Source organism: Erythrolamprus reginae, chromosome Z, assembly GCF_031021105.1.
Source record: "Erythrolamprus reginae isolate rEryReg1 chromosome Z, rEryReg1.hap1, whole genome shotgun sequence".
Lineage (NCBI taxonomy): Eukaryota > Metazoa > Chordata > Lepidosauria > Squamata > Dipsadidae > Erythrolamprus > Erythrolamprus reginae.
In genome coordinates, this window is record NC_091963.1 from 80,219,259 (window position 1) to 80,234,925 (window position 15,667).

The 15,667-nt window shown below is 41.9% G+C and overlaps 1 protein-coding gene across 9 annotated transcripts in view; it reads left to right on the forward strand.

Moving 5' to 3' along the window:
* CTNNB1 (catenin beta 1) overlaps positions 1-15,667 on the forward strand; it is a 169,956-nt gene that overhangs the window by 75,956 nt on the left and 78,333 nt on the right. Inside the window, exon 1 of one of the 9 annotated variants that reach the window (XM_070727371.1) lies at positions 11-273. The exons of 4 other annotated variants lie outside the window; for them this stretch is intronic. The gene's annotated coding sequence lies outside the window, so the exon portion shown is untranslated. Of the gene's footprint in view, positions 1-10; positions 274-528; positions 570-1,363; positions 1,459-5,359; positions 5,437-15,667 lie in introns of those variants that run through there. 4 more of the 9 variants (XM_070727372.1, XM_070727384.1, XM_070727382.1 and 1 more) reach the window with 4 other exon arrangements.

Here is a 15,667-nt window from a genome sequence, read left to right on the forward strand (position 1 = left end):
ATGTGCTTGTGCGCAAACGAAACAGGAAGTGTAGAGGCGCACTATTTTTCCACCTCCTTTGTATGCATGTATGTACAGTATTTATGTGCACGGCTGCTGCGCTACTGGGTGGGAAGCTGCGCAGTTTGCTGCGCGCAAGGCCTGGCGAGGTGGCGGCAGGATACAATTGAGTTCCTGCAGTGAACGGCTCCTTGTGAACGGCGCCATTTTAAGTCTTTCGCATACCCTCTCAAACGGTTGAGCGATAGCGGCCGCGGCGGACGGCGAGAACTGGTACGAGTTCCGTAGAAAGGGGAAAGGTGGAAACTATTGAATGGCTCGCGTTTGCCCAGAAAAATAGCAAGAGCAGCAAAGGCAGTCATAGCTGGAGACACGACCTGTGTGGGACCTTGCGCTTTATCTTTCTACCAGTGTTTGTGCTGCTTCGAGGTTCCTTTTTACCTTCCTCACGGAACTTGAGTTCAATCTCAGCGTGATTTTTCCTGTTCCGGGATCGGTTCGGTCGCGGGGCCGTGAATGGGGGTGGAGGAGAAAGAGGAGTATGTTGACCCCACACAGGAAGTGACTGGGTGGGATAAATAATTCCCTTGGTTTCTTTTTTAATGATGAAAACTGAAATAACAGATTCATATGCTTTTAAAACATCAAAACAGTGCAAGTGCGGAAATAAGGTTTCCCTGAAAAGTAGTGGGACACTCCGGACCCTGTGCGTCTTTGGATACTGGGCGGGGGTGGGTTTCATGTGCGGGACGTGGGCCTGGAGTCGGGAGTCCCTCTCCACTATACTTTTACACCAGCTATCCTGCGTAAGACCTTTGAGGCGGCTTTGCAGAAGGTAAACGTGGGCCTTGGGAGGATTTTAGGTGGAGAAACTTGAGAAAGGCGAGGACGCTGAGCCGAGGTGGAGGTAGTTGGTGTCCTGTATTTTGTGTACTCGCAAAACGAGATTCGGTAAGTCTAGGTGTGGTGGGAATTGTTGCCGCAGGACCGAAACTAGCAAACCCCCCCCCCCCCAGGCTTGGGGCTGAATTTGGGCGGGGGGGGGTGTTCTGTACAATGTTGATTTGAACTGCGGTAGGTTGGGCGTGGCGGTAATTGTAGGAGTTGTTGAGACTGAAGGCATTCGTTTCAGATTTACTCGTGGTTTTAGTCTGCAGATTAAAAAGAGAAATCTCGAGTTTGTTTAAATAGTGTGCACGGTATCGTTGCTCTTAGAAACACGGGTAATTCTTGCACTACCGGCTGTTGTCTTGATTAAATGTGTATATTTTGCACGAGACGCGCTCTCGACTTAGCAACATAGGGTGTCTCCAATGTTTCTGCTGTTCTGAATCCGGGTGTAACCGAGACATTTTAAAGAGTTAGATGGGTAACTGCGGTGAAGATGGAGAAGAATGAAGGTGTTTCCAGTATTGAAGGAAATGCGTTTTGCTTGGTGGGCAGGCAGGCTGAGGCCTTGTATGTAAGATTTCTCAATAAGAAACTTCAGTTTGTGTTTATTATTACTCAGAAGTTTGTGTCTTTTTAATAAAATATATTGGGACACATAAGTGTTGCTTAATTATCTTTCAATGTTACTTTTTTAAAAAACGAAGGTTTATAAAGGAAGAATGTAACTGCAACAATATTTAGATGATTTCTCTTGATTATTGCTAATACTGTATTGAACAGTTATGGTTTTGAGTCAAAATAAAATTTTCCCCTTAAAATGACTAGCTTGGTAGTGAAATCATAAGCATTTAGAATAAAATCAAAAAGTGTTTAACCCGGTCCTTAATATAATTTATGTGCAATTCTATCCAAAAAGTGTTATTAGACAGAATAGGATTTTTCTTTGGGTGGATGCATTTAAGTTTGTGACCTTAATAATTTAATAGTATTTTCTGTTCAACTAAAATTAAGTTTTAATTCTAAGTAGCTTCCAGGTTGAATCAGAAATAGTACCTTTATAACCTAACTAGGAGAAAAATATTTATTAGGTTTGTTAAGGCAATCTGATTCCAGAGCGACATTGCAGCATTTTCTTGTAGTTTTGAGAGTTAGGTACAATTTTCAACAAGAAATTTATAATATAATCCTCAAAATTTATTATAGAATGTTTAAGAGCATGTTCTAGTTAGTTTGTACATATTAGCTTAATTTTCCTCTTTATATCTTACATTTTGTGTCGCTTCAGAAAACTGGTTTCTGGATGAAGAAAATAAATCTACAATATTATGTTCAGGAAAACAATACTACTGAGGATTAGAATGTTTGTAATACAGAATTTCAGTTTATTCTACAAATTGACATGAGTACCACACCAACCCTTATGTTCAAAATGAATTGTGTTTCCCTATGCTCAATTCTAGAATCTAAATGCTGTCTTGTTTATAACCAGTAATTAATAAGGTATTGTGACCATAGCAATTTGTGTATGTGAGCCTTTGCTTTCATCAGCTTAGACATTTGGTAAATTAATATTGGATTCAAACCTATAAAGCTTTTACAGTAATATCAATATGTTTTAAGAATGAATTCAGTGTTGTTCTAAATTTCTAACTGCTACAGTTCTTTAATTTTAAAAAAAGAGAACCTAGTAATCTATTTGGGTACCATTCAGCTGAAGAAGTTTTTTGTCACATTTTGGGTAAGTTGTGAATTGTATTGCTTAGGAGATGCTAAAAATGGCTATTTTTAATTTTACATGAAAAATGATCATGATCCACCTCCAAAAAAGAAACTTAAACTTAAATGTAGAGGATGCAGCTTTACATGCAAATGGAGTTATCTGCCCTTATAATTTGAGTATAATTTGTGTGTGTGTGTGTGTATGTATGTATGTATGTGTATATATATATATGTGTCACTTTTTTTTTGCTGAATTTGAAAATTAAGGGAGACTAGGATAGATCTATTTCGGCCTTATTTTGGCCTCATCAGCTAGCCATACCCACTGGGACTTGAACCTGCAACCTTTGCCTTGTAAGGCAGAGAATTAACCTCTAGGCTACAGTATCCAATCCCTTCAGCTTATATATATTCAATTATATATATATGTCACATGTTTTTTTGCTGAATTTGAAAATTAAGGGAGACTGGATAGATCTATTTTGGCCTTATTTTGGCCTCATCAGCTAGCCATACCCTCACTGGAACTTGAACCGGCAACCTTTGCCTTATATAATTATGTATGCATGTGTGTTTTGAGAATAGAGAACTTTCCACCTCTGTTAACATTTGACTGGATTGTTTCATTGTTAGCGGTATTAAATTTTTGTAATTGGGATTGAGGAACTTGAAGCCTATCAGAAATGTAATGCAGTTTCCAACATGTACAACCAGCATTATCAGTAATGAATTATAGTATGAATGTAGTGCAGAAAGAAATGGAAGTTAATAAGTTATCTCCTCTTTAAGTTGTTGAGAGAAAAATAACATTTCTTATGTAAACTATTCTGGTTTAACTAGCATGCCTGGACTATTGCAGTGCGTTCTGTCCTTGGGAGAATATTTGGAAGTTAACAATTGATGCAGAATGTGATGGAACACAGTTCTTGGGGGCCCTAAATTAGACCATACTATCCTACTATTCCACAAGCTGCCTTGGCTGCTGCTTTGCTTCCAAGTACAATTCAAATTATTGATTATCATCTTTTAAAGACTTCATGCCAGGCTGTCTCATTCCATTGGGATTGGTTTGCTGAGACATGCTGCAGCAGGAATTTTGGCTATAGAAAAAAAATAATATAGTTTATTGTCATTGTCAATACAACAAAGTTGTCATTGGCAATGAAAATCACATGATGCCTAGAGGGTTCACAAGCAGAGCCTTTTTCCTTTGGAACATCCTGCTTCCTCCCCAAGTGGGATACCTTCCATCGTTCTGATCTTCCTTAAGGACCTAAAGATTTGGCTGTGTCAGTTGGCCTGGGGTCAGAGAGGAGAATGTCACTTTGAAGACAGCTATTCAATTAAGAGAAGATACTCTCACCTCTCCTTATGCACTTCATGGTCCCTTCTTTCCCTTCATTTATTGTTTGGACAGTTGGGGTCAAGATAATCTGCTTCATCCAAGGACTGCAGGAGCTGGAGTAACACCACCTTCTCAGCAACCTATCCCCAAAAGGGAAGGTTGGAGACCGGACAACAGTTATTTAAAATAGCCGGATCCAGAGAAGGCTTCTTGAGGAGTGGGCGCACAACTGCCTTCTTTTATTAAAGGAGCCGGAAAGAACCCTTCCCTCAAAGAAGCATTGATAACTGCCTGGATCCAGCCATGTGTTATCTGCTGGCTGAAACCAACCAGGAGGGACACGGGTCCAACAGGTGGTGGAGCTCACAGCTCATATGGCCTTGTCTACTTCATCAGGTGTTGCCAGAGCAAACTCCTCCTACAACAACAGCACTGCATTCCAGTCAGAGTCCATCAGCGGAATCTTACCCAGCCACCCTGCATCCGGATCTGAGCACTAGTGTTGGGCAAACCCAATGAAGTTTGGGTTTGGCGAACTTACCCTAACTTGACGGTGGAGTTCGGGTAAGTTTGCCAAACCTGAACACTTCTCCGTGATGTCAAAACCCTGCCCCCAGAATCCCATCGTGGGATTCCCCACCTCCGTTTGCTTGCAGCGCCATTCCTGAGGCAGGGTTGCGGCATCCAATCCTTTTCCATAAAAATAAAAGCATAAATAAATAATTTCCCCGCCTCAGGAATGGCGCTGCAAGCAAAAAAAAGGTGGGGAATCCCACAATGGGATTCCAGGGGTGGAGCTTTGATGTCACAGAGACTCCCCGTTTCGGCCGACCAGGAAGGAGTCTCCGTGATGTCAAAGCTCTGCCCCTGGAATCCCATCGTGGGATTCCCCACCTTCTTTTGCGCCTCCCGACCGGCCGACAGCTCCCCGCCGTTCGCCCACCACTGGCGCTTGGCTCCTCCTCCTCTTGCAGAGTCAGAGCCCTCCCCACCTCCCACTTCCACCCACCGTGGTGTTCGAGCGAACACCGAACCCAAACTTTTAAAAAAGTTCATGTTTGGGTTTGGCATGCCGAACATCGCAAAGTTTGGCATGAACCCGAACTTTGCAAGTTCGGTTCGCCCAACACTAATGAGCACCTTTTATTTGTGAAAAATTCATTAAAGACCTCAGCACTACCTTGTAAGGATTCATCACCCCCCCCCCCCTTAAGGAGGGAGCGAGTCACCCTAAATAGGGCAGCTGGGTAAGATTCCGCTGATGCAGTCAAGGCCTCATGATAAATGCATATTGCTGCCTTGAGCACCATCAGATAAGTCTCAATATAAGATCTTACAAGTGTTCCATCAGATTCAGGGTTAATTTTCATCCAACACTTCTCTAGACGTCTCTTCTGGCGTTTCATCCCCCAGAGTTCCTCGGTAAACCAAAGAGATGTCTTGGGTCTACTACCACAGAAATTGAGCCCAAATTTCTATTGGTAAGTGAGTCATTTGTTAAATGAATTTTGTTCCATTTTATGACCTTTCTTGCTGTAATTGTTAAGTGAATACTGCAGTTTTTGCGTTAGTAACACGATTGTTAGGTGAATCTTGGCTTCCCCATTGATTTTGTTTTCAGGAGATTGCCAAAATTGATCATATGACCCTGGGGCATTGCAACTATTATTAATATAAACCAGTTGCCAGTGCTTAGTGAAAAGTGCCCACTACCCTGACAAACACACATACCCCACCACCAAATCGGGGGTGTTTCTTATATAACCCACTTTGACCCAAGAGCAATATATCTATTTACATATTATAGAGTGATTCCAATTTATTTCTTGTAGCTTGGTCTCGGATTCTACTCATCATATATCTTCTTACCTTGTCCCACCGTCCCATCAGTTGTCTCAATTCAGTTTCATTATCCAACTTTATAATTTTATCCATCATTTCAAATTGAATATGGTCCACAATGTACCTATACCAATTTTGCATTGTCCATTTTGTCGTATCCTTCCAACCCAAAACTATTACTGCCTGAGCGCTTTCTATTGCTGCTTGTTTTATTTCTCTAAATTCTCCCATCGATTACTTTTAACTACCCTGTTTCCCCGATAGTAAGGCAGTGTCTTACTTTTTTTTTACCCCCAAAAGCCCCACTGTGTCTTTGGGGGTATGTCTTATATTGTCCCGGGCACCGGGGCCGGCTCGTCTTCGGGCATGGGGAGCTGCCGGAAAGGAGGCGGGCGAAGGAGGGCGCCTGACCGCGCCACTCACCTTTTGGCTGTGCTGATTCTGGCTGCTCATCTTGCAGGGAGCCCCCAATTCTTCTTCCCCGCGTGATGTGATGTGGGCGGCGCCACCGCCTCTTCCCCTGTCGCAATGAAAATACGTCACCGCCGGCAACGCGGGCCATTCTGGGGGATGTAGTTTATTGTTTTTCGCAAGAAAGGTGGGGGACAGGAGATGAGGCACTTCAAAAGCTGGAGGGAGAAAAGGGCTCCTTCTCTCAGCCCGCTCGGCAGGCAGTTTATTTTTGTCATCGTTTGCTTCGAGGCTGATGTTGGCTGGCGCGCGCAGGAGATGAACCAGCGCCCCGAAAAGGAGGGTGAAGAACCGAGCGGCACTAGGACCCGCCTGCTCGCCGAGCGCCCGTCCCTCTCTCTCTCTCTCGGAGGCGGCCGCGCGGGGAAGGCGAGCGCTGCAGGGGCCAGGGCGGAGAGCGGCCGTGGCTGGTGGAGAGAAGCAAGTCGGCGAGAGGCAGTGGAAGGGAGGGAGTAAGTGTCGACCGCCCAGCGCTGGGAAGGGGGGATTCTGTTTGCCGCCCACGCGCCCCTGGCTAACCCGCTCCTTCCCCCCCTCCTTCCCCCCCTCGCTGGCCGCTTGCAGCTGAGCCTCGGCAGGGGAAGAGGCGGTGGCGCCACGGCGAGCGAAGGCGAGGGGCGCGCGGGGAGCTTGGAAGCGACGTCATCGCCCCCCCCCGGCAATACCCCGTGTTTCCCCGAAAGTAAGACATATGTCTTACTTTCGGGGTATGGCTTATATTAGCCGACCCCCCTGAAACCCCCCATATGTCTTACAATCGGGGGGGGGTCTTACTATCGGGGAAACATGGTAATATTGCCATTTCCCTAGTGATTGTCCATTGTATATTTAACATTCTATTAATGTCCTCTTGCAAGAAGTAGTAAATATTTTGCTCCCCCCCAACTCTGCCAGGACAATTGTTTGCAATATTTGGCACATTTTCACTAAAAAAGCTCAAGCGGCTTATCGGCATGATTTGGGTGTAATGTATTTAAGTGACGCTTTAATTTATTTGGCTTCCTGCTGGCCACTGCCAACGTTTTTAGACCCAGTTAACCATACCGGTCTTTCCTTATTTCCTGCCGTAGTCACAGTGAAGTCAAGTGTTAATATATACTTCGTCATATTTCCTCATCTTAGCTTTCGGGAGACTTGCGTTTGTCTCATTATCTTTGTGTGTCTCCTCCTTTCTTTTCAACCCTGATAAATATTTTTCCATTATGTCTTTTAAGGGTTTGTTATCTGCACTTAATATCTTCTGTTCTGTGCTGTGTGTTATGGTTTGGTGCAAAAAACTCCTACTCCCTACAGCAAAAAAATGCATGTTCCCCAGGATCACACACTCCCTGGCATCGCTCTGCACCTCCCCCAGGGGGACCCGACTCACTATTTGAAAAACACTGCCTTATAATGAAAGGAAGAAACAGATCAACAGTACCCCATTTTGCAATAAGTGAATTGATGCATTTCTTTGACCAGCTTTTGATGAGGGGGATGGGGAGCGTAGGATAGTTATACAATCTTTGCAACCTTAAAGCATTATAGATTTCACTAATGCAAATAATTTTAACATCTGGAGTTTAAAATGGGTGGATGGGTCTGGGTGGAAATGTCTGGGTGTCTTATAGAGTGAATGTTGCCAGCCTAGCCCACCCTTTGGCCTCTGCCTCCCAGCAATTTGCTTCCTTGCAAACAGCAAGGACAGCTTCAGTACAGCCCGATTTAGCACAAGCAACTGATTGGCAGTTGGATTTTCTAGGCTGCGGGAATTACCACTGCTACCTATCACTGTTACCGCATGCTCCATTTTATGCCTCCATGAGTCCTATTTTTGGCATGTTCCAGGCAGAATAGACAGTGGTGGCAGCAATTCCTGCTGTTTGGAATGGACAAAAAACAATGTGTGAAGGTTGAAAATGGGGTGTCTGGAGATTAAAAATGTGGGAGGGTGGATGGAGGCAGCATAGGTGGCTGTGATGAGTGGTGGTGATTCCCAGTCTGGAACAGATGATTGGTGATAATTCTTTTCATGTAAATTTGCATAAATCTGTTCTTAGTTTCTTCTAATCTCTTTTCCCTATTACCCTTCTTATTTTTAAATTGCTTCCTTTGGTACCAATTCTCCCCTCTTGCTTTTTTTCTTATCACTGTAAATCCCAGTGTAATCATCAGTTTATCCATCATTTTCAGTTCAGTTTAATTTGTATGTCACTATACCTCCAAATGTTATCAGTCTGTTCTTTTTTCTGTTTCCTTTTCATCTTTGCAGCCTCCCTGCTTTTCTTCATTTTTCTTTCCCATCATTATGTATTTTGTGTAATCTTTATAGTCCAACTTTTTTTCTACCTTTTTTTCATTCCTGATTTCCAGGAGACAATTTTTTATCTCTTCATAAAAATGTTTTAACATCTTCAATTTTTTATAGATGCAGGCCTCCATGTTTTCCACATCTCAGTTCAAAAGTTTCTTTAAGTGTATATAGTCCCTTTGTGTTTCCAGTTCTTTCAGATTTCTATGTATCTCAAAGCAAGGTCAAACTCCAGCTGTCAACAGATTACTTTTACAGTCTATTGCAATATTTATTTTAACCAGCAGTTGGCACTTCCAAATACATCTCTTTGTTTCCCCCTGTTCTTAATAAGTAGCTCTGTATTTTAAGTTCACTTATAAATTATATAATGTTTTCTTCTAATTACCGTATATACTAGAGTATAAGTCAACCCGATTATAAGCCAAGGCAGCTACTTTTGTCACAAAAATTGGGAAAACTTATTGACTTGAATATAAGCCTAGGGTGGAAAATACAGTGACTACTGGTAACTTATAAAAATGGAATATTCTTCTATTGTAGCTTCTTAAAATTGTTTTTGTAGGAGAATTAAAAAAAAACATAAGAAGTCTATGGAAAGGGGCGGCATACAAATCTAATAAAATAAATAAATAATAATAATATCTAGTTTAATGAAAAAAAGGACCAGGGTAGAGATGATAGCATTCTTCCAATATCTCAGGGTTTGCCACAAAGAAGAGAGAGTCAACGTATTCTCCAAAGCACCTGAGAGTAGAACAAGAAGCAATGGGTGGAAAATAAACAAGGAGAGAAGCAACGTAGAACTATGGAGAAAATTCCTGACAGAACAATGAATCTGTGGAACAGCCTGCCACCAGAAGTTGTGAATGCTCCAACACTGGAAGTTTTTAAGATGTTGGATACCCATTTGTCTGAAGTAGTGTAGGGTTTCCTGCCTAGGCAAGGGGTTGGACTAGAACAGTGATTTTCAACCTTTTTTGAGCCGCGGCACATTTTTTACATTTACGAAACCCTGGGGCACATTGAGCGGGGGGGGGGGGGGAGCTAAAAAAAGTTTGAACAAAAAAATTCTCTCTCTTCCTCCCCTTAGCTCTATTTCTTTCTCCCTCCCTCTTTCTCTCCCTTCCTTCCTCTTTCTTTCTCTCTCTCTCCATCCCTCTTTCTTTCTCTTCCTTCATTCCTCTCTTTTTTGCTCTCTTTCTCCCTCCCTACGTCCCTCTATGTCTTTCTCTCTCCTTCCCTCCCTCTCTTTCTCTCTCTCTTGCTTTCTTTCTCTCTAGTTCTTTTTCTCTCTCTCTCTCTCTTTCTCTCTCTTGCTTTCTTTCTCTCTTGCTTTCTCTCTCTCTTGCTTTCTTTCTCTCTGAGCTTCGCGGCACACCTGACCATGTCTCGCGGCACACTAGTGTGCCACGGCACACTGGTTGAAAAACACTGGACTAGAAGACCTCCAAGGTCCCTTCCAACTCTGTTGTTATGATGATGATGTAACTTTTCCTTCCAAAATGTTTTTTATTTCTTGCACCCTTCTTCCTCCCCTTCCAAAATCTCTCTTTTTAATTCCTTCTTTTATCATAACCAAAAACCTCTTAAAATATCTTTAGGAATGTAATCAAACCTGTTATCTTAATCTTCATTACAATATCATAATTTTCTTAATAATTGGGATTTCATATATTATTTCAAAATAATTGCTTAAATCAAGCTTCCATATAAATATTCAGATTTTCCATTTAAAACACATTTCATAAGATAAAATCATTACTATCTCAATAGATCAGTAAATAACAATTGGGGGTACTCAATCATTAATTGTAAAATCTTTCTTCTACATGATATTTATCTTGCAGGAGAAACCATACTCTTAAAAAAAGGTAAATCTATTCATATTAATTATGTAGAACAAATGATTAATGACAAAATTCATACTATTATATTATCCTAACCTTTTTATTGTTTTAAACAAGTCAGCATTAACAGTCCTCTTGGGTATGATAAGTATAGTTGGAAGAAAAAGTTTAATTACACAGTGTTATCCCCACTTGAAGCAATATTTTCTTACAAAATAACCTTCTGTTACTAGAAATTAATCAAATTTAAATGCGTAACTTACATTTTACTTGTACATTTTATTTATTTATTGTTGTTAGCCGCCCCGAGTCTACGGAGAGGGGCAGCATACAAATCCAATAAATAAAATAAATAAATAAAATAAAATATTGTTGCTGGCTTGATCTGAAGAGAAAGCCATGGTTCTTTCTTTCTGAAAGTCTCTTCAACCCTCCCGCCCCTTCCCCCAGTGTTTCCTGTAGAGGAAGAGCTGTGATTGGCTCAGCCTGCTGCTAATCAGACAGCTCTCTCAGTGCTTCCTTTCTGTGTAGAGGAGGAACTGTGATTGGTTAAGCCTGCTGCCAATCAGGCAGCTGAGAGGTGTTGCCGGCTGGACTGTAGCAAGAGCAGAAGCAGCCATGCAAAGAAAAAAAATCTTGCATTGCCAAAGCCATGAGGTTTTCTTTCTCCCTGCCTTTCACATCCGAAGTGTGCATCTTAGGAAAATGCTGCATGGGAGTTTTCAGATCAGTGTATAAGTTGAGGCTGGATTTTTCAGCACAATTTTTGTGCTGAAAATCTCGGTTTATACTTGGGTATATATGGTATTTTTCTTTAACTCCTATCAGATCCATTTATATAAATATCCTCAAAATTGGGCTTTTGAGCTTGTTCCTTTAAGACGGTTGTATTTTTGGTCCTATTTGACAGGGAGTCTCTACTCAGAGTCACTCATGCCCTTATCACCTCAAGGTTCAACTACTGCAATGCTTTCTACATAGGGCTACCTCTGAAGAGTATTCGGAAACTGCAAGTCATACAAAATGCAGCCGCGCGAGCAGTCATGGGCCTTCCTAGGCATGCCCATGTTTCTCTAGCACTCTGCAGACTACATTGCCTGCTGATTGGTTTCCAGACACAATTCAAAGTGTTGGTAATTACCTATAAAGCCTTACATGGCTTTGGGCCAGACTACTTACGGGAGCTCTCCTTCTGCATGAGTCCCAGCGACCGGTTAGATTACACAGAGTCAGCCTTCTCCAGGTCCCATCAACTAGACAATGTTGTTTGTTTGTTTGTTTATTTTATTTATTAGATTACAACATGTTAGCAATAGCACTTTTTAACACAGCCAGCATATTGCCCCCACAATCCAGGTCCTCATTTTACCCACCTCAGAAGGATGGAAGGCTGAGTCAACCTTGAGCCGGTGATGAGATTTGAACTGCTGACCTTCAGATCTACAGTCAGCTTCAGTGGCCTGCAGTACAGCACTCTACCTGCTGCGCCACCCCCACTCTGTTTGGCAGAGCCTAAGGGAAGAGCCTTCCCTGTGGGGGCTCCAGCTCTCTGGAATCAGCTCTCCCAGAGATCTGTACTGCCTCCACCCACCTTGCCTTTTGAAAGAGTCTGAAGACTCATTTATACTGCCAGGCTTGGGGCTACTAGATTCTAGCCCCTGGCCAACGGATGTTTTTGCGTTTGTTATCTGAGTGGGTATGCTTGTTTTTTAATGTAATTGGGAATTTTAGATTAGATTAGCTAAGTGAAATTAATTGGATTTAGGATATTGCATTGTATTGTTTTCCTTTTATATGCAGTAAACTGTCCCCAGTCCTTGGAGAGGGGCAAATAAATAAATAAATGCTAGATAGCCATTCACTCCATTTTAAAACCCCTTTTGTTTCCTTTAAACTTTTTTTGTTTATTTTTTTAAATTTTTCTTCAGCCTTACAAGCACAAAATCAGTAACTTCAAATTTCAATACAATGTACTATCATTCACCAAATTCTTAATTAAAATTCTTAATTTATATCTACCGTATTTTCCGGCGTATAAGACGACTTTTTAACCCCTGAAAATCTTTCCCAAAGTGGGGGGTCGTCTTATACGCCGGATACTGATTCCACAGCACCGTTCCCCGTAGGCTGCGCCCACGCAGACCAAAATACCGCCCCGCGCGCCCTTTTCCATGGGCGCGCAGTCCACATCCCCCTGCCAGCCTATGGGGGGCGGGGGCGGGTAGGCGCCGACAGTAGAAGGCGCTGCCCCCGCCCGATCCGCTCCCTCGCCTCCTCTTCCGCCGAAAGAAACGTGCCGAAGCTGCCTGCTTAAGCCTCGCATTGCTCCACCCTGCTTCGTCCTGCCTGTAATCCTCCGTTGTGTTTTCGGGGGGGGGGGAGCGGCGGGAAAACCCTGTGCTGGCCAGGAAAGCCGGGTTTGCTTTCCGTGAAAGCAGCGTGCCTTTTAAACACGCTGCTTTCCTGGACCTCTTTCCTGGGGGGGGGGAGGGGAGTGGCCTCCTCCCCCACCCACCCAGGAAAATGTTGCAAGAAAGCAGCGTGTTTAAAAGGCGCGCTGCTTTCACGGAAAGCAAACCCGGCTTTCCTGGCCAGCACAGGGCTTTCCCGCCGCTTCCCCCCGAAAACACAACGGAGGTCCAGGATGACAGGCGAAGCGGGGTGGAGCAACGCGAGGCTCAAGCTGGTACCGGAAGACCTCCGTTGTGTTTTCTGCTGGGGGTGGGGGGCAGGAGGACCTTCATGGCTTTTCCGGGCAGCTGGCTTGAGCCTTGTGCATGTCAGCAAAGCCGGAGACGTGGAGAGAAAGGAAAGAGAGGGAGGGATAGAGGAGAGGAAAGAAGGAGGGAGGGAGGGAAGGGAGAGAAAAATGAATGAGAGGGAGAGAGAAAGGGAGGAAGAGAGGAAGGAATGAAGAGATAAATATAAAGGGAGAGAGGGAGGGGAAGGAAGGAAAAGAGAAAGAGAAAAAAGTGGAAGGAAGAGAGAAGGAAAGAAAGGGAGAGAGAAAGAGAGAAGACAGGAAGGAAGAGAGAGTGAGAGAGGGAAAGAAAGAAAGAGTGAGAGAGGAGAGAGGAAGAGAGAGAGTGAGAGAGAGGAAGAAAGCAAGAGAGAGAAAGGAGTGGAAGGAAGAGAGAGGGAGAGAGAAATGATAGAAAAAAGGGGGGAAGAGAAATGAGAAAATGATTGAGGCAGAGAATGACAGGAAAGAGAGAGAAATAGAGAGAGAAGTGACTCTTGATTTAAAGCATATGGTAAAAGCACTTAAATAATAACAGAGAAAACCCCCCCCAGCCCTCACCTGTTTTTATTAATAGTTATGTTTTTGGATTTGCTGGTTGTTTTAGTTTTAATAGTAATAGAGTTTGGTTTTGTTTTATTATTAATTTATTTTAATAAAAAAGTAGAGATTTTATTTATTTATTTATTTATTTATACTCCTATGCCGCCCAGTCCCAAGGGGACTGCCGCTCAGATACTATACTTTTCCGCCGCTTCTTTCTTCTCCGCCTCGCCTCCGCTACTCCCGCTGTTACCTTTGCTCTCCCCGCCGGGGGTAGTCTTATACGGCGAGTATATCTCAAATTCTATATTTTAACTGGAAAAGTTAGGGGGTCGTCTTATACACCCAGTCGTCTTATACGCCGGAAAATACGGTATTTTGTTTTGATATACATTATTTATCTTGTGCAACCTTTTTCTAATTTTGTCACCTGGATTTCAGAGATTGTTTTCTGTTCTCATTCAAGTTCAAAACACTATTAGCTATCAAAATTTCTATTGGCTATTTGCTTTTATCTAATAAATCCATGCCGTAGTGTTTCAGTCCATTTTTTGTATTCTTATTTATTCATGTTTTAACCCTTCTTTTAATATAACTGCCCTTTAAGAGGAAGAATCCAATTTTCCAAATTTACATCTCTTCAACCACAAAAAAATGTCAATTCATATCAGGTATTTCATGCCTTAAATCTTATTACAACAATAGCAATACAGGGGGAAAACAAAAATTATCATTAAGAGTTCAAATTACCTTATCTTCTTTCTGTACTTATTCATTATATCATTTCTTTCATTTAGCAAATATATCATTTCAAATTTGACAAATCAAAATTATAACAATATATTTTCCTATTTATTTTTCACTGTAAATATCTTCCACTGTCAATCCCAGTGATAATCTTCCCTAATCTATGTTTTTCAGTCATTCCCATTGTAATAATCTTTCCTAATCTATCCGTTTTCATTGTCATTCCCAGTGCAATAATCTCCCCTAATGTAGTTTCACTGTCATTCCCAGTGTAGTAAATTTACCTAACCTATGTATCTTTCACTGTCATACCCAGTGTAATAATCTTCCATAATCTATTTTTTCCACTGTCAATCTCAATGAAATAATCTTCCCTAATCTATTTTTTTCACTGTTATTCTCAGTATAATAATCTTCCCTAATCTATTTAGTGTGTAATCTTACTAATCTATTTATTTTCACTGTCACTTGTTCATACCCTTCAATTTCTATTCTACTAATTTTTCTTTAAAAGGTCCCAGATAATTAAAAAAACATTAATTATACTGTATATTGTTTATTTTCTCCAAATTAATCCACCTTTAATAATCATACCTTTGTTATTTCCATTTTCCCTTTCCCCCTGCTTCTCTTTTCCATTATCATTCCTATTATAGTAATCTTATAATTCAAGTAGTCAATTCAAATAATCAATACATTCAAATTTATCTTTATGCCCATTTAGCAATCTTATACATTTATAGTTTTATCATTGTCCAAATCTTCTGCCTGCTCCTTCTTTCAACTCCTGTTTTGTTTTCTTGTTTTTGTTTTCCAAGTACAGTGCTTGCTGCCCTTTCTCAGTTCAGTTTTTGTTTAAATAGAGTCTATAATATAATCTGTAAGTCTTGAAATGATCCTTAATATTGAAGGTGGTTATTTTCATTTTATTCATTGTCCATTTTCCATAGAGGGGAGGAGATAGCAGCCAGCAGCCAGCTGTGGATTGACTCATCCGTCAGGCAATGAGGATTGAGCCTGTTTTTTAATATCTTTTCTGACCGGTAGCCATTTCCCCGCTTTTGGCTCCGTCCTCGCTTCGGTTAGGACATATGAGTCAACTCCTCTGGTTATCTCAACCTTACCTTGCTGATTAACTTTCCTTCCCTGTGTATCCTTGATTTCCTCTGTTAAAAACAAAGTCCCCTGCAGCCCTTTAGCCAGCAGGAAAGGCGGCTTGCTGAGAAGAG